A 19,260-nucleotide genomic window follows, 5' to 3' on the forward strand; every position below is an offset into this window, starting at 1 on the left:
CCAATTTTGTGTGCCAAAACCACATTTATTATTTTTTTTATTAATAATTAGAGGTTTGCCATGCAGTTTCACAAATCAAAGGTTAACTTACTTCCCAGTTTCTTTGCTTTGCATTTGTAAAAGTGCAGTCTAAGGTTTCATGGTCTTTACAAATAAGGTCAATGTACTAAAGCTTCTAAAAATGAAAATAGATTATTTTGCCCATAACTACTGTATCTATCTAATATCTAGATTTCACACATCCTGGCATCAGAAAGCAGATAGGTCCAGTGGCAAACACAGGATTTTTAGAGGGGGTTTTCAAATGTAATCCAAAAACTCCCACTCTGCAGCGCATTGGAGTAAGTACGGGAGTCTGGGGGAGCGTTAATAGCCCTGAAAATTGGTCCTTTTATGCACTATATACAGTATGGAATACAGTATTAATATTTAACAGTACAGATGGACAATAGTAAATGCACAATATTATTTAAAGCAGCGCTATAATAAGTAGAATGTGGGATTGATATTTAGGGAGTCCTCACATATTAATTCATATTGGGGTTTATTCTAGTTCATTCTTTCTGACAAAATCCTTCTTAGATGGACAAAACCATGTGCACTGCAGGGGGGCAGATGTAACATGTGCAGATAGAATTCGATTTGGGTGAGTTATTTTGTTTCTGTGCAGGGAAAATACTGACTGCTTTATTTTACACTGCAATATAGATCTCACTTTGAAGAAAAACCCCACCCAAATCTAATTCTCTCTGCACAAGTTACATCTGCCCCACCCGCAGTGCACATGGTTTTGTCCATCTAAGAAGGATTTTGTCAGAAAGAATGAACTAGAATAACCCCCATTGTTATCAGGCAATTGTCAATTGTGAATCTCACCACTGTGGATAGGTGGAATCAAGGTTAAGGCAAAAAGTCCAGGTGTTCTCACAGATGTAAGGTATCCAATGCTGTATGGAGCTGCCGCCAGAGGAATTTCTCCTTAGGACTTGCAAAATTGAGCCTTTAGGTGTCCACTCTGTGTGGGTCAGTTTTCGTGCCCGCTGAAGACTTTAAGCAATGTAGAGGATTCCAGCAGGTGTCCTTAGGGGCTTACTCCTGTACCCACCTATAGTACAGGCTGTGTCAAACATTTAAATAAGATAAGTGGTCAGGAAAAGGTTAAACATATCATAATGAATAAATAACCACACATAATAGAACCAGTACTGCATTTTGTAAGCTCACAATCTCCCACCTCATGGTAATGCTCCTGTCTCTTCCTCCTGGCAGCTACTCTCTGGTCCATTGCAATGTTTGCGGGCTCAGATCCACACATACAGTAAATGTGGTAGAAGAAGCTGGTACACTGGGCATGTGCAGCAGCTCTGCTCTGTCCCTTACACTGTATAATGTGGTGGCAGCTCTATTGATCATGTTATATACCAGTGCTTTTGTTGTCCTTGCCAAGAGTAGAGGGGTTTCTGGGCAACCAGACACCCCGCCCCCTGCATTTGCCTATGAGGTCCCTTCATTTGGTAGATTGCCAAACATGAGACTTTTCTTTTGAAAATGGTAAGACTTGTAGGACTATTAGATTATTCCAACACATTTAGTAGATAATTCTAATTGGTTCTCTCCCCCGCGCGTTCACACGGGGGAGAAATGTGTTGCTTCTGTGCATGCGCAGAAGCATTTATGCGCATGTGCAGGCTTCATATGCGAACGGCCACAATGATTTGTATAGTCGCTGGCCCATTTGCACAGAGCAGTGCGGTTGGGGGGCGGTGGGCACGCCCATTGAAACGCTGGGCGTTCCTACGGTATTTAATCTGTGATGCGGGTCCCGGGGGCAGCAGGCTGACGTCACATGACATCAGCAGCCCGCCCTGTCTTCGGAGAATGGATGCAAATATAAGTCAGTCTCCACTAACTTATATATTTATATATTTCCATGTGTAGTGAACGGCTTTGCCTCAGTTTCTTCATTCCTGTACATTTTTTTTGTGCAGTTGAATGCATGATGGATTCCTCCAGATCAGCACAAAGAGTTGTTATCCAATTTCTTTGAGCAGAAGGTGAGCTTGCTTTAGAAATGTATCATAGGATGAAGGCGGTGTACCGTGAGCAGTGTCTCGGAACGGAGTGAAACAGTTAGCGCTGATTGGTACTGCAAGACGTTGCTGAGGCTAAAACATGCCATCAAACACAAGCGCAGAGGCAACCCAGGAGTTTCTACACTGAAGCCATGCACTCCCTTCCTACGCGCTGGGATCAGTGCATCAATGTCAATGGCAATTATGCGTAATTGTAATGTCACACATTTATTTATTTAGTTTCTTATATAGCGCAGCAGATTCCTTTGCGCTTTACAATTAGAACATGAACTGTAATTAAAAATTCTCTAATTAAAATATTCTTTACATACAACCATAGAGAGAGAGGAGAATGGCTGGCACTCCAGAGGATGAACCCCACAGCGGGGTTGCGGTGCCCAGGTGCACGGTGCTTCTGGCCGAATAGGACGGCTGTTATACCAGGGAGGGAAATCTGGCACTCTCGGGACTTGCAAACATCAATCAACACATGAGAAGTCTGACCAACGTTTCGGTTTAATACAGTTTTCAAGATCAGAAAGAGGGGTGTACAAAGACAGACATAAATACCTGCTGCCGGCTGCCATGCCGCCGCCGCTGCCCACCGGGTTCGTCCAGCGTCGGAAGGGTTGGAAGTTTATAGTCAAGACAGTACTTTTAGTTAACAAACAATACAGTAATTTACTGTACAGTACTGATCTTACCATGAGCACTTTGAAGCAAATATTTGCACTTTACAATTAGAACATGTACTCCTTTAATGGACAAAACCATGCTGCACTGCAGTTGGGGCTAATGTAACATGTGCAGAGAGAGTTAGATTTGGGTGGGGTGTGCTCAAACTGAAATCTAAATTACAGTGTAAGAATAAAGCTGCCAGTATTTACCCTGCACAGAAACAAAATAACTCACCCAAAGGTAACTCTCTCTGCACATGTTACATCTGCCCCACCTGCAGTGCAAACCAACCAGAATCACCTCCTATATTTCCAGAATGAGGGGACCTTTCCGAGCATATTTATGTCTGGGTTATAGTCTGAGACCCACATGCTGTTCCATGGTTGTTATGACTTGCTTGTGTAGAACACATGGCTTGGTCTGCAGGTCCCTTTCAATAATGACTTTTTGGGTTTGGGAAATTCATATATGACATTTTGGAGACAGAAATAAATATATCATTGTAGACTGAACTTGTTCTTTTCAACAGAAACATCATGGAATGTTCTGATCACAACATAAACTGATTATGTTGTTGGTGCTCCAGATCTGCTGAAACTGAGACGTAGACAAATATCTTCCGTCCCCTCTAATTACAGATTTATGTATCTCTGTTTCCCGTCCCTTATGTCACCACTGGCTATTTTACTTGCAGATGCAGTCAGGCCATATGGGATTTGTAGGACACCGGAACCATCTATCAACCTCATTTCAGCTGTAATTTTTAAGAGAACTATGTCAAGGCACAGAGCTGGCCCTAGGTATAGGCAAACTAGGCAATTGCCTAGGGCATTTGGAATGTCTAGGGGCATCAGCAGCTTCTGCTGATTAAAATGATATGCAGCATGCCTATATTCTGTGTGTGAGTGAGGCTGTATGTGCATATGAAATAGTGTATTCATGGAAATTACTGTAACATAGCATTCTGTATGCAGGTACAGCCACAGTCGCACACAGAATATATTCATGCCACATATCATTTTAATCATCGGAAGCGCCTTGTGTGTCCTGGTCACATAACAATGCAAATAAGATGAATTTTCAGCAAAAAAGGTACCTGACGTTAGCAGAACTGGCCAGGAGCTGCATGACCTATTGAGACAAGATGTATGGGGAAACATCTGTATCCAAGCAGAGGCAGAGGTCACAGTGTTAGTGGCTGTGCGAGTGCTGTCTGCGGGTGGGCTGGTTGTGCAATAGTGTTCGGCATATGTGTAAGGGGCATTATGTGTGTCATGTATAAATGCATTAATAATGTGCGACATATGTGTAACATGCATTATGTGTGTCATGTGTGTAAGGGCATTAATAATGTGCAACATATGTGTAATGAGCATTATGTGTGTCATGTGTATAAGGGCATTAATAATGTGCAACATATGTGTAAGGGGCATTATGTGTGTCATTATGTGTATGAATGGCATTAATAAAGGTTGGCATAATGTGTAAGGGGCATTATGGTTATAAGGACATTAATAATGTGTGTCATGTGTAAGGGGCACTTACTGGGTGGTATTATCAGGGGTGCCGAGAGAAAGGGGTAGATGGTACAAATTACCCAGGCCAAAGTCTGATGTAAGGGCCCCGTGCCCCCTCCCCTTAAGTGACAGCAGCAGCTGCAGCTCTTCTCCTCTGCCCAGCACACACTGCTTTGTGCTGGGTTACAGTGTGGCCATGGAGGTGCTTAAAATACAATATTTTCTCAGGATTTTTTTCTAAGGGTATAATGTGAGTAATGTGAGGAGTAATGTATATAAGGTAAAGTGGTACTACTGTGTGATGTAACCTGAATAAGGGACATCATTGCATGATATAATGTGAATAAAGTGGCACTACTGTGTGGCATAATTTGAATTGGGGGGTACTATTTGTGTGGCCATGCCCCTTCCCAGCAAGAACACACCTCTGTTTGGGCTGCACACCGAATGTGTGCACTGTTTCTATTTAAAATATTGCGGATAGGAGCACCAAAATGATGACTGCTATGATGAGGGTTGATGGTGCTGGGAAAGGGGAGCAGGGTCAGAGGCGGAACTAGTGGCAGCGCTAGGGGGCACCAACCAAAATCTTGCCTAGGGCGTCATTTAGGCTAGGGACAGCTCTGTCAAGGCAGACAAAATGTGATCTGTTGAATCTCCCATTGCCATTATGACATACTGCTATTACTTTTTAATAAATGATAATTACCTTTCAAGCATCATGTTGCACAGCACTGTGATGAATGTGGCCTGTTTTCCATTGCTTCTTAGCTTAGACTGTGCTAAGATCATACAAATTCCCTTGCACCTCTAATGGAAAGCACAGGTGTAACACTGCCCTGGTACTGTCATTACTGAGAGATCTCTCCAAAGGCTACATTTAAAAATAGCTTCATCCTCTCCCCATTCCCTCGAGCTGATACTGGCTTCACTTTATGAAATAAGAACCTTAAACTCCACACAGACATAGGCATTCATCCACACTCACACCACTTATCTAAGAAATAAAGACGCGTACAACTGAATGGGCTTAAAGGGGACGGCTTATTTATTTTGAGCAGGGGCGGCCTATTTGAATCTAACTAAAATTTATGTCCCTGCTCTAACTAAGGTGGCGGGCAAAGAACGGCATGCAAGAATAAATAACATTGCTGGAAAATAACAAAGTAATAAAAATAACAAACTCCGGATCTAAGGGCCACCTGCCCTTAATTGCCAAGGACCGGCCAACTGCCAGCGTCCAAGACAACGGCTCAATTATGAAGCGGACTTTTCAAAAGGGGGCCAATTGCCCTTAGGGTCAGGGGGTTGACCTTCTGCTTCTGCCCCTGCCCTCGCAAATATATCTAAGGCAGAGCTCACCACTCTGCCCGAGTCATCAGAAAATTGGGCCACCTGCCCTAAACTACAAATGTCCGCAAGAATTTTCGCTATCCGAAGTAGATGATCGTTAAGGTCCAGCTGCGGGCCCACCTGGATCGGTGATGCCCACATCTCGACATCAACCACCAGCTAAGTGTAAATACAGCTCTAATTTAACTACCGTTCTTTCCGCCAAGACAAAATAAGCCGACAACAACTAACGACTAAATGCAAATGACTTCTCAAAAAACTAATTCTAACTAATAAATGGGGCGGGCGGGAGGGCAACGTTTCCTGAAGCAAGAGACAGAATCTTCTGGAAGCAAGAACATCACCCCATCAATCTCCACCTCTGACCTCAACCAGCCTATCCTGAACCATCATTCAAATCAGCCAACCCGTCAATCAAGATAAGCCGCACCCCCGGGCCCAGATCAAGTGTGTGAGCTGAGGATTCCTGCCAATAGCCAGGTGAGTTTATGCTGTTTTCAGCCAGACAAGCTGGCTTCTACAGTCTTAAACTCCACACAGACATAGGCATTCATCCACACTCACACCACTTATCTAAGAAATAAAGACGCGTACAACTGAATGGGCTTAAAGGGGACGGCTTATTTATTTTGAGCAGGGGCGGCCTATTTGAATCTAACTAAAATTTATGTCCCTGCTCTAACTAAGGTGGCGGGCAAAGAACGGCATGCAAGAATAAATAACATTGCTGGAAAATAACAAAGTAATAAAAATAACAAACTCCGGATCTAAGGGCCACCTGCCCTTAATTGCCAAGGACCGGCCAACTGCCAGCGTCCAAGACAACGGCTCAATTATGAAGCGGACTTTTCAAAAGGGGGCCAATTGCCCTTAGGGTCAGGGGGTTGACCTTCTGCTTCTGCCCCTGCCCTCGCAAATATATCTAAGGCAGAGCTCACCACTCTGCCCGAGTCATCAGAAAATTGGGCCACCTGCCCTAAACTACAAATGTCCGCAAGAATTTTCGCTATCCGAAGTAGATGATCGTTAAGGTCCAGCTGCGGGCCCACCTGGATCGGTGATGCCCACATCTCGACATCAACCACCAGCTAAGTGTAAATACAGCTCTAATTTAACTACCGTTCTTTCCGCCATATCAGTTCAACTTGAACTGACCCGCCACCAACCTAATTCCAAATAATCCCTCAACTAAAACTCTAAACTTCTCAATGCGTCTATTAAATTCTGAAAAAACAAATCCATCCCGACTAAAGAGAGGTGCACCCCATCCGGCCTGTACAGGGTCTCGTTTCTAAAGGATATGGCCTCGTGCCTGACGACCACTCCGCCCTCCGTTACTATGGCCCTGCCGACTACGGAATTGATCCGCCTACGTACCAAATCAATGGCGCCCGGATTGAGTGCCTCTCTCCAAACCCTCCTAGATATAATCTCTGACCAGAAGAAACGGCAAAATCTCCATTCTCTGATCAGGTCCAGCAATAAATTCCTAATCTCCAATCGAATATTGAGACCGGAATTATGCGTGAGGTCGTTGCCCCCCAAGTGGATGATGACAAAAATTGGGTATCCAAACGCCCTAACTGACTCATCCAAGAGACCCCTCAACGCGGACCACCTCATACCTCTACGCCCCAGCCAACGGATAAATCGCGTCTCAGGGAAACGTTCCGTATCCGTGGTTACCTGGGACAAGGACAACCAATAAATAAAGGAATGTCCCACCATCCAAATCATATTTGTGTCCAAGCGTTGACCTGTAAGTTGAAATGATATATACCGTTAGAAAATTTGAAATAATGGCAAACATCTGGCAAAATTTTAAAGGGGGGCCCGTGAGATTCCCTTAAAGGTGATTTTGCAGTTCTATATTAAAATGTTGAAAACTAATAGGAATGTGATTTAGGTGATCTATTTAAGACTAATTTGATTATTTGACCCACTTGAATTATGTATAATCCCTACCTGTTGTTCCTTATTCTATGGTGGGAGGGGGGGGGGGGGGTGGGTCACCCGATTTGACTTGAGGCAAAAAACACAAATCTTCCACCAGTTGGCTAGAGCCTAATTTAAGACTGGTGATAACACAAAAAATTCCTCAAGGCCCCTCAAACACTAAAGCGTGTTTGGGCGAGCGGCTACTCCTCAAATGGGCTCACTGGACTATGTCGGCCTGATGTATCGCTTAAATGCACCAGACCGCCATCTTCCGAGTGCTCGTATGTCGACCTGAGACCAACCCGCCGCAGCGGCTGCCGAAGCGGCGCCGATACGAAAAGAGTGTGTCCCAAAGTCGGCTGGAGAAAGACCCTGATGCAATATACAGCGCCTGAAAACCGACCTGAACTGGAAGTTAGTAAGTGGGGACCCGTCGATGTGCATCAGCCAGGCCCCGGGCAATTGGGGCCGCAACTCCACGTAAGCCAGAGCCGCCGCCACCGGACAGATCCGGCGGTCGCCACTCTGACCCAAATGGACCCACTGCCCCCTGCCCACTACATCGGTCTTTGAGCGCTGAATCTTGCACCATAAACCGTCGTGGTGCACGTCGACGTGGCCGAACAGCATAGGCGAGGGAGATGCCCTGGTTGCGGACACCCATTCGCCTACTCTGAACGCCCATGGAAAGCCATGGCAAAGGCCAGCCTGAAAAGTCGAACCTCGTAATCGTTTGAGCAAATTACTCTTAGGGACCTCGAGATTCGACGCAACAAGCCGGCAACAATCGTCCGTCGCCTGTCGGGCAAAACCGGCCTGGCTCTGGCCGATCCCTTTAGCCTCCTGGAAAGCAAGAAAGACTTGGTGATGTCTCTCTTCCCACCAAGACGCAAAAAGAATGATATGCCTGCCAGAGAGCGTCCAACAAAACTTCTGGACTTACCCTCCGTGTACAGGTTCCATACATAGGCATTAATAAGACGCTTAGCGCTCTTACCTGTGCCACCCTGTTCAAGCATGAACTCGCTCCAGCGCTCCCATGAGGCCAAATAAGCTCTAAATGTAGCTGGCGCTAGCGACCGCAGGGCCAGCTCCTCTACCCCTCCAGAGGCACCTGCCATAAAAAGGATGGACATGGTTCACCATACTTCTGGGCTACCGGCACCAGTTGCCTGAATCTTACCCATTCGAAACGGGACAATGCATACGCTACTTCATTAAGTACGCCTGGGACGTGCTTGACTCGCAACGCAATGTTGTTCGCCAAGCACATCATCACCATCCGTGCTAAAATACGCAAAACTGGGAGGGAGGTTGACCTTAGATTGTGTAATGGATTGGACCACCCCTAAGTTATCACACCAAAAAACAACCTCCCTGCTTCCCAATTCTGCGCCCCAGAGCTCTAAGGCGACCCTTATTGGAAATATTTCCAATAATAGCATATTCTTGGTCATGCCGTCTCATGCCCAAGATTCGGGCCAAGCCTCTGCGCACCAACGTCCCGCATAAAATGCGCCGAATCCGGAAGATCTTGCAGCATCTGTATATAATTCCAACTCCGCATTTGCAACGGCTGGAGCTTGCCATATGCATATGCCGTTGAAATTATCCAGAAACATTTCCCACACTTTCAGATCCCCCTTCATTTCTGAAGATAGACGTAGAAAATGGTGGGGTTTGCGAATCCCGACGGTCGCTCGCTGCAGTTTTCTACAAAATATTTTGCCCAAGGGTATAACTCGACATGCGAAATTAAACAGGCCCAATAGAGATTGAGCCTGTCTAAATGATAACTTAGCAGCCGCGATGGCATAAGTTATTTCGTCATGTAACCGGCGTACTCTATCTAGTGGAAGTTTACACAGACCTAGCTCAGAATCAATTTCAATTCCGAGGTACACCAAATCAGTAGTAGGTCCCTCTGTTTTTTCCCCTGCCGCGGGAACCCCGAAATCTCTAAATAAATCAAGCGCTGCTTCTAGTAACCTAAGGCACAGGTCAGAACTTGGAGGACCCACTTAAAAGAAAGTCATCCAAATAATGAGTAATGCTGTCAACTCCCGACACTTCCTGCAGGCACCACTGCAAAAATGTGCTAAAGCGCTCAAAATAAGCACATGAAATGGAGCAACCCATGGGCAAACATTTATCTATGTAAAAAACCCCCATTCAATTTAAATCCCATGTACTGAAATGCGTTCTTATGCAAAGGTAATAGTCTAAAAGCTGATTCAACATCCAATTTGCACATGAGGGCACCAGGACCAATTTTCCTAATGATGTCTATAGCATCCTCAAATAAACAATAATTAACTGTGCACAAATCGTCATTGATGGCGTCATTGACAGACGACCCTCTAGGACAAGAAATATGCTGAATCAGCCTGAACTTCCCTTTAACTTTTTTGGGAACCACCCCAATAGGGGACAAAATTAGTCCCTCAACTGGTGGTGTTGAAAACGGGCCTGCCATGCGACCTAGTTTTACCTCTGCTTCAACATTTTGGGCCAGTTGGTGGTTTTGTGCAATCCTTGATTGCGTGTGGACCTCCGCAACTGAGACAAAGGTGCCGAAAACGACACCTGTTTCCCCGGCTGCACTGCCCATTATTAAATGAGTAGCACTTACCATGGCCAGGCTTAGTATTACCTCCCTTATTAATGTTATTGTAAGGCCTACTCCCATACTTTCTTACCCACCCCTTAATTCTCAGCAGCCCTAATAGGTGTAGCTGATTCGGCAACTTCGCCATATAACTGTACGTCTTTTTTACCAAAATCATACACCTCCCGGCCGTGCTGCTTCCTCCTAAACTCTTCGTCATAAATCCGCCAACCAGGACCGACGTAAGAGGTGTAGGGTTTATGAATAAGAAACTGGTATCTCACCAGGTTCGCATATTCATCTGGATGTGCCTCTAAATAACAGGCCGCAAAAATAAGTATGCCTCTTACCCAGTTATTATAAGTGCGAAAGGCATCCTCGCTAGCGGGTCCTTTCTTCCTTGCGGCTAGAAGGGCCCGCCTATCCTTGCTTGTTAAAGCAAAGATATCTACGTAGCGCCCTTTTCTGATCCTATCCCTTGCCCTAGGACGCAAACCCTGCTTAACAGCGGTGTTTGCGCATATGCACCGCATCGGACTCGACCGATACATTAGAGGATCCCGAGCTATGGGACCTATATTCTCTACGCCTCTTCCGCCTGCGTCTCCTCGTGACGCCGTCCGAGGATGACTTATCCTCGGAAGACGTCGATGCCAACGAGGAGTCCGAGGTTTCATTTCTGCGCCGTCTCTTCCGAGCCTTTGCAGATCTTTTCCGCTTAGCTTTCTTCTCTACAGAAGAATCCTCTGACCCACCACTGCTAGACCCTGCATTATCCTCATTTGTCCAGTCAGGATCATTCGTGGACTCACCAGTATCAGATGATGCTGCCCTTCTTCTTCTACGGTCACCGCCTCCTCGACTCGACGATGGGCCTTCCATGACTTGTTCCCTGGAATCTTGACCTGTCAATAGAGGTTCGTTAACAACCCCCATCACAGGTGGAACATTCGGCGAAACCCTTTCAGCAGAGGAAATGACATTTCCCCCTCGCGCCGCAGTAATAGTCGGAGCTATCGCTTTGGCTATGAGGTCAGATACTGACTCCAAAGTTGCCGAAGGGGCAGTTCCCCCCTGCCCACCTGTCCCGGTGGTTAACAGAGGAGCCACTGCCGACACCACCGCTGCGCATATAGATGTAAGCGCCGATGTGTCTAATGACACGGTGTTACCTTCTGTGTTTCTCCCTGCAACCGCGTCCGCATATGAGCGACCCGGTTGCGTCCTGGCCCCTTGTGGCGCCACATTGGTATCCCTTGTTTTCTCCGCGACCAACCTTCTCCTCGCTGTCCGTCTAGATCTGGCGTTAGATTTCCTAACCCCCTCTTCCGGATTCACTTCTGAATCACTTTGCTGGTCCCCTTCACTAACCCCGCCTTCTTCGTTTGAACCAGCAAAGGGGGCTTGCTCTTGCACACCGGATTCGCTGCTCTGCGAATCCACTTCATCTGATTCACTGCATGGGGATACGGATTCAGCTGAATCCTCGCTATTATCCTGCCACGTAGCTACCGCCGATTTAAACATTGCGAATTCGGCTTCAGTTAGCTTATGCCTCATGCCCTCAATAAATTGTCCCTTGGGGTTGCTAACATTACTAATACCACCAGATGGCGCTGCCCTACCATTTCTATTCTTCCCTTGTCCCTGAGACCTCCTGCCATTACCTCTTCTTACAGCAGAGGGCGCTCCAGGCATAGAAGTGCCTGCCACACACTCTGCGCTGCTGTAAGTAACACCCCTGCTATTTCTTCCCCTGGCCTGCCTCACACAACCCTCAGTGCTTATATGCACAGGGCCATCTTTATTATAACTAGGGCGCGCTGCCCTTCCCTGTCCTGCCTTTCTACCTTTTTTACCTTTTTTAACTAAGGGTGGGGGACCGGAGTGACACTCGGCCCCCGCACCCCTTATTTCTGATGATGAGGCGGCAGCGTCAAGCCTAGTGCCTGCGCTCCGCCTAGTAACCCGGCTGGCTGCTGTATTGGGAGGGGGAGAAGCAGGCTCTGTCGCCTGCGTCCCCGCTGCCCTCCCCCTTGCGCGCTCCGGAGCGGGCCTAGCTAACCGCCCGCCGCCGGAGCCTCGCGCGGCAGGAGGTGCATCCGCACTCCTGCTCCTTCCATACCCTGCTCTCCCCCTCTGCCGCCCGCCCGCTTGCGCTACCCGGGCGGGCGAATCAGCAACTTGCGGCCTACCCCGCTGGCGTCCGCCCGCCCGAGCACCGCTGTCGGACGGCGCCATCCTCCTGCATCTCCCTCGCCGCCCGCCCGCAGTACTCAAGCGGGCGGGCGCAGCCACAGCCCGCGGCACCCCTGCAGGGGCGATTAACTGTGAATAATCCATGGGGGCTGCAGCATCCGCCTCAGCCCCCGTTCTCCGCGCTGGTGATGGGGATAAGCCCCTCTCTTCACCGCGCGCTGGAGGCCTGTTCCTGGGCCTGACTAAAACAGCCCCAGCATATCTAGTGGGAGCCCCCACTGATCTTTTAGGCCTCGCTGCCATTTAATAAGTTAGGAATAGAAAGAAAGATAATAGGGAAAAGAAATGAAGGGAAAAGAGATTAAGCTTTATTAGTTGATAGTGTAAGAGAAGAAAGATTAGGAGAGAAAGAAAAAAGGGGGATATATAATCACAAATTTAGTTGTAATTAAGAAATGTTGTACTCAACAGTCCTCTTCAACGTTTCCTGAAGCAAGAGACAGAATCTTCTGGAAGCAAGAACATCACCCCATCAATCTCCACCTCTGACCTCAACCAGCCTATCCTGAACCATCATTCAAATCAGCCAACCCGTCAATCAAGATAAGCCGCACCCCCGGGCCCAGATCAAGTGTGTGAGCTGAGGATTCCTGCCAATAGCCAGGTGAGTTTATGCTGTTTTCAGCCAGACAAGCTGGCTTCTACAGTCTTTAGTTTTGAAGGTTAATTACATATGGGTGAAACAGTCAGTGTGCTTCCATTCTTTTGTCACTCAGGAACAACTCACTTTCCAAACCTGTAGTCTGTGTCATGTTCTTCATCACACTTAATACAGAAGACACAATATAACTGTCTGCTTTAAAGGCCACAGATGGAGGCGGTGTCAGAGCCTGGGTCTGAGTGAGATATGTAATGATTCTAATTCAAAAGGTTGAAATCCAAAATATTCCCAAAAATTATTTTCAAACCAGAAAAAAGTGAAACAAATAACTTTTTTTTGCTATTACCTTTATGGCTGGAAGGCTGTCGGCTGTCTGATCTCTTCCCAGCAGCAGTCCTGATCTCCTAGCGATTGATGTCACCAGGAGGCGGGATTTTCAATAACATCTCTATGCTGATGATATTTATATATACCTTTCCATCCCTGACCTATACCCCTCTTTGCTCACTCGTATATCTCTCGCTGTATATCTGCTATATTTCCTGGATGTCCCAGCACTTCCTTAAACTTTACATGTCTAAAACTGAGCTGATTATGGGGCAGATTTATTAAGCTTGGAGAAGAGATAAACTGGAGATAAAGCGGAGAGAAGATAAAAGGAGATAAAGCACCAGCCAATCAGCTCCCAACTGTCTTTTTCGAACACAGCTGATTGGCTGGTGCTTTATCTCCTTTTACCTTTTCTCCACTTTATCTCCAATTTATCTCTTCTCCAAGCTTAATAAATCTGCGCCTATCTTCCCAACCTCCTGCAGTACCTCACCTTCCACAATTTAATTATCTATCTACTCTATCCCGCAAAGCATGTTGTCTTGGAGTAATCCTTAATTATTTCCTCACCTTCAAACCACACACTGTATTCAGCACCTCTCACAAACCTGATATTTTTATCTAAAAAAAATATGTCCAGAATCAGACCAACCTTTCTCACACATGATGCTACTGGGATCCTCATCCACTCACTGTTCATCTATGAACTGGACTACTATAATCTCCTCCTATCTGGTATCCCTGACAAATGCTTTTCTCCACTCCAATCTATACTCAATGCCGCAGCCTGGCTCATCTTCCTCACCAAACACACTAAGGGCGGGATGTTGTAACATCCGCAGCCCTCTATCGCCGGGTATCGCATTATTAAAAACGGCATATACTCTAACATATGCTGTTATTAACGCAAGGGACAGCTCTTGCGATAAGAGCTGTCCCTTGCGATGCGGTGCCGGCACTGGACTTCCGGGTCTGTGACCCAGGAGTCCATCTGCGCATGCGCAGAGTGACGCGCCGGTCGCAGGGCATGCTGGGAGGGATCCCTGAAACAGCGCTGCGGTAAGAAGCCCATAGGCTTTTGCAGGGAATCGCCAGCTTTTGCTGGCGATTCCCTCCGCAGCGCTGCCACTGCGGAGGAACAATACAGCATACAGAAATGCGGTAAAAACCCGATAACGGGGTTTTTACCACATTTCTGTGTGAGAGAATCGCCCCCATATCTCTTACAAGCCCTTCATTGGCTCCCTCTTCCTTTTCAGAATACAATTCAAGATTCTTGTACTCACTTAGAAAGCCCTCACTAACTCCTCTCCCATTTACATGTCTGACCTTACCTCCCTTTACCCGCCCACCCATTCTCTACACCGCCTCATCTGTTTAATGATTACTTCCTCCTACTCCTAACTCCAAGATTTCACGTGCTACTTCTTTGGAACTCTCTTCCCTCTCTCCTAAGATTCTACACCTCACTACAAAACTTTAAACAGGCTCTCAAGACACCATCTTCTTCACCAAACCTATTCAACTCTCATCCTTTTGTACTATTCCATCCTAATTGTCTATTTCACCTGTGTCACCCTTGTCTGTCTGCCCCTCCCCTGTGGAATGTAAACTCTCATGAACAGGGCCCTCTTCCCTCATGTGCTTTTTCTTCTTTTGCTTAAACCATCTTCTACTATATACTCCTGTCAACATCACCAAATCCCTTGGTTTTCTGCCACCCATATACTTATTTCAGTGTCATCTGCTATGTTTACTATATCTACTGTGTCTATATTGTCTTCAACAGTTTTCCTGTTCGTTATGTTTTTGTACTCTGTTATTGGGAGCTGCTGATCCCTTGCGGTGTTATATAAATAAATAATTAATTAATAAATTAAATAAATAATAATAATAATAAAAAAAAGATAAAATAAAATATAATAATTATCATATTAATCATAATAAGGATAACTAATAACTTCAGTTCTTTTCCCTTCTTACACAAGCTCTCATCTTATCAACTTCTGTCGTGAATCTTTTTGCTTATATGGCAGACTGAATTCCAAAGCCCAGACACCTAGAAGCCCAAACACAGCAAAATATTTTATTAAGATGGTATGTTTTTAAGCTTAAAGAACAAATTATCACTATCATAAAGATAAACCTGATGTGGCTCGTAAATTCCAGAAGATATCTTCTCAGATGTATTAGCTGCTTACTACTTATAATAATATAACATCAAAGATGATCTCCAAACACTCTCACTTACTCAACCACAAATTACAGCTCACTAAATCTCCTGTCTGTCTCACAGGAAGACATTGCCTTCTAAGACTCTCCTTGGACCAAAACTGAAGTATTAGCAGTCATTGTAGACCAGGGATATGCTGTATGTCTCCATCAACCAACATAATAAAACCTTCAAAAACATATAACATGATCATATATTAGCAGTTTTATTAAGTAAATTCAATTAAAATTTCCAAAACAGATCCTGGAAGCTAGGATAACAATTATGCATAAATCTGGGAAAGACATACTTTTTTTTCTTTTCATAAAAATTTCGAACAATTATCCTATTAAATTTCAATTTAAAAAAAAAAAGTTTATTTAGCCTTTAAAATTTAAAATTTGTGGCTTTAAACTTAATTGTTCAGCCTTCAATTCTCCACCTTTTTTTAATCAAAATTTAAATTAAATTGTAAGTCGCAAAATATTAAATATTTAGGAAGACCTCCTTCCCACATCTTATCTCTCATCTATGCGAATGTGCTCTGAATGGAGAAACTAACAATTCCTAAATTGAAATTAGATGTGCACTATTTTTCGGTAAATCACTTTGTTTCACCAAATTAAACCTACAGTCCAATACTCAGTGACACATGGATACAATATTTTGGATAAACACAAGTCCATTTTACCACTTATACTAAGAAAAGAAATAGCGCTATTTTCCTGGTATAATCAAGGAATAAACAATCTAATTTATACATTGAAGGGAGATTTTTTAGAGATCTACAACTAAAGCTGGGTACACATATGTACAATTTCCTTTTTCTTGCGACCGTTCGATCGACCGAATACACGTTCGGCCGTCCAAAACATACGACCGTTCTGCGCGTACACATATGTACAATTTTACTTGCAACGTCCGATGTACTCCCGTCCAAACAATCGCAAGAAGAAGTATATGAGAGACCCTGTAACCCTTTGCCTGCTGTTTTAACTAATGTGTGTTTAATGCCTCACTGCTCAACACTTTAGAGGCATCACTTTAAGACATTAATCAATGTTGAAGTTTTAATAGTGTGTTATGGTGCCCTGAAAAGAGCTTCCAGCACACTCTATTAAAACTTCAACATTGATTAATGTCTTAAAGTGATGCCTCTAAAGTGTTGGGCAGTGAGGCATTATACACACATTAGTTAAAACAGCAGGCAAAGGGTTACAGGGTCTCTCATAATGCAGCATACCACCGTGCTTTGTCAAACTGTCAAGCATATCAATCGAACGTGCGTACACACTTCACTTTTGTTCCGATATGGAGCCGTCCTGTCGGATGAAATATTAAGCAGCAAAGAACCTTCGACCGACCGACCCTGGACGGCCAAGAGCGTTTTTGGCCGTTTATCGGTCGCACAGCAGCAATTGGGACAGCGTACACACCTATACAATCGAACGGCCGTTTGCCCCCAGATTGGAAGAACGGCCCGACGATTGTATATATGTGTACCCAGCTTAACACAAGATAATCAAAACCAAGATTCTTATCTACACTATTGTTCAAAAGTTTGGGGTCACTTTGAAATTTCGTTATTTTGAAAGAAAAGCTCTGTTTTTTTCCATTGAAGAAAACATTAATCAGAAATACACTCTATACAGTATATTCTTAATTTAGTAATTTCTAGCTACAAACGTCTGTTTCTTAATTGTATAGAGGCCCATTTTCAGCAACCATCACTCCAGTGTTCTAATGGTACATTGTGTTTTCTAATTGCATTAGAAGACTAATGGATGATTAGAAAACCCTTGAAAACCCTTGTGCAATTATGTTAGCACAGCTGAAAACGGGTTTGCTTGTTAGTGAAGCTATAAAACTGTCCTTCCATTCAACTAGTTGATTATCTGGAGCATCACATTTGTGGGTTCGAGTATACTCTCAAAATGGCCAGAAAAGAGAAATTTAATGTGAAACTTGACAATCTATTCTTGTTCTTAGAAATTAAGCATTTTCCATGTGAGAAATTGCCAAGAAACTAAACATTTCCTAGAACGGTGTGCACTACTCCCTTCAGAGAACAGCACAAACAGGCTCTAACCAGAGTTGAAAGAGAAGTGCGAGGCAACGGTGCAAAACTGATGAAGAAGACAAGTACATTAGAGTCTCTAGTTTGAGAAATAGATGGCTCACGGGTCTTTAACTGGCAGCTTCATTAAATGCCAGTCAATGTCTACAGTGATGAGGTGGCCTTCTAGGTAGTCCATAACACATTTTTCCAATCTTCCGCTGTCCAATGTCTGTGTTCTTTTGCCCATATTAATCTTTTCCTTTTATTACCAGACTTAGGCCAGTTGAGGACCTGTGAGGCATCTATTTCTCAAACTAGAGACTCTAATGTTCTTGTCTTCTTGCTCAGTTGTGCACCGGGGCCCTCCCACTTCTCTTTCAGTGATTTTCTTTAAAAAATAAGGAAATTTCTAAGTGACCCCAAATGTTTGAACAGTACTTTATATTTACAAATAAAATACATTTTCTAATCCTTCAGGTTTCCATGGATGTAAGCTCACCATTGACAATGTTTGAGAAACACAGGTTTGTGAAAATGACTGTTAAGAAACATTTCTCTATTGTGTACTTTTCTCAGCACTATTAAAGGCATTCCGAGAACAAGTCCTTGGCATGAACAATGTGTTACTGCAACCACTGTTCCTTCAGAGTTTTTAGATGAATAGCTGCAGAGGCTGGCTAGCAATTTTCAGCCTGGGGGCCAACACAAACAAGTGGCCCTGGCTTCTCTGGTATCCGGTTGGTTGACAACATCTAGGTCGACACCAAAAGGTCAACAATGACAAAAACCTGGCAATAGATTCCTATGGTAATCCTCAACACATGAAAAGGTGAACATGAGTTTTTCATGATTTATTTTTATGTTCCGATTAGGAACAGAAAAGTATGACAAGCACAATGGTACCTAAGCAAGCCACCCAGTTTGAAGCATGGCAACTGATGCGAGGCAGCCCAGTACACTGAGTGTCCACGTGTTCAGGTGCCAACATTGACACCAAAAAGTTAAAAACTCATGCAGACCATTTCATGTGTTGACCTTTTCCACTGACATTGTGCTTGTGTCAACCTTTTGTTAATGTCAACCTTTTGCTTTTGCTATAATAACTTGACCTAGACATTGTCTGGGAGCTATACCTGGCTTTTGTACTAGGATGCACATCCTACCGATAAGTGAAAACAATTAAGCAGCAAAAGTTTGCTTATTGTTTATTACGTCTGAATGATTTTCCTTCACTATAAAATAGTATGGTGATGGCGAAATAATTAGATGTTTGCAGATACCATAGAGAAAAGGGATTTCCCTGCTTTCATACTTGACGAGGATCATTGTAAGTGCTGAATAGTGCTGGGTATAGCTGGAAGGGATCTATGATGATATATTTATCCATGTGATGTCGATATCTATAGCCAAGAGATACATCAAGATACTGTATCAGGGCCAATATATTTTGTGATAGGCAGACTTGGTGGCCCCTCTAGAACCCGGTGCCCTAGACAGCTGCATAATGGTAGAGCCTACCCTGCAAGATATGAAACTATGTCAAGATCAGACTAAGACTATGTCACACTCATTAGTCCCTGACACTTGTACATGTTCACGTTGGAAGTGAGTGCTCCCCAAAACACTTCTGACC

The sequence above is a fragment of the Crinia signifera genome, chromosome 2 (genome assembly GCF_055691185.1).
Source record: "Crinia signifera chromosome 2, ASM5569118v1, whole genome shotgun sequence".
Classification (NCBI taxonomy): domain Eukaryota; kingdom Metazoa; phylum Chordata; class Amphibia; order Anura; family Myobatrachidae; genus Crinia; species Crinia signifera.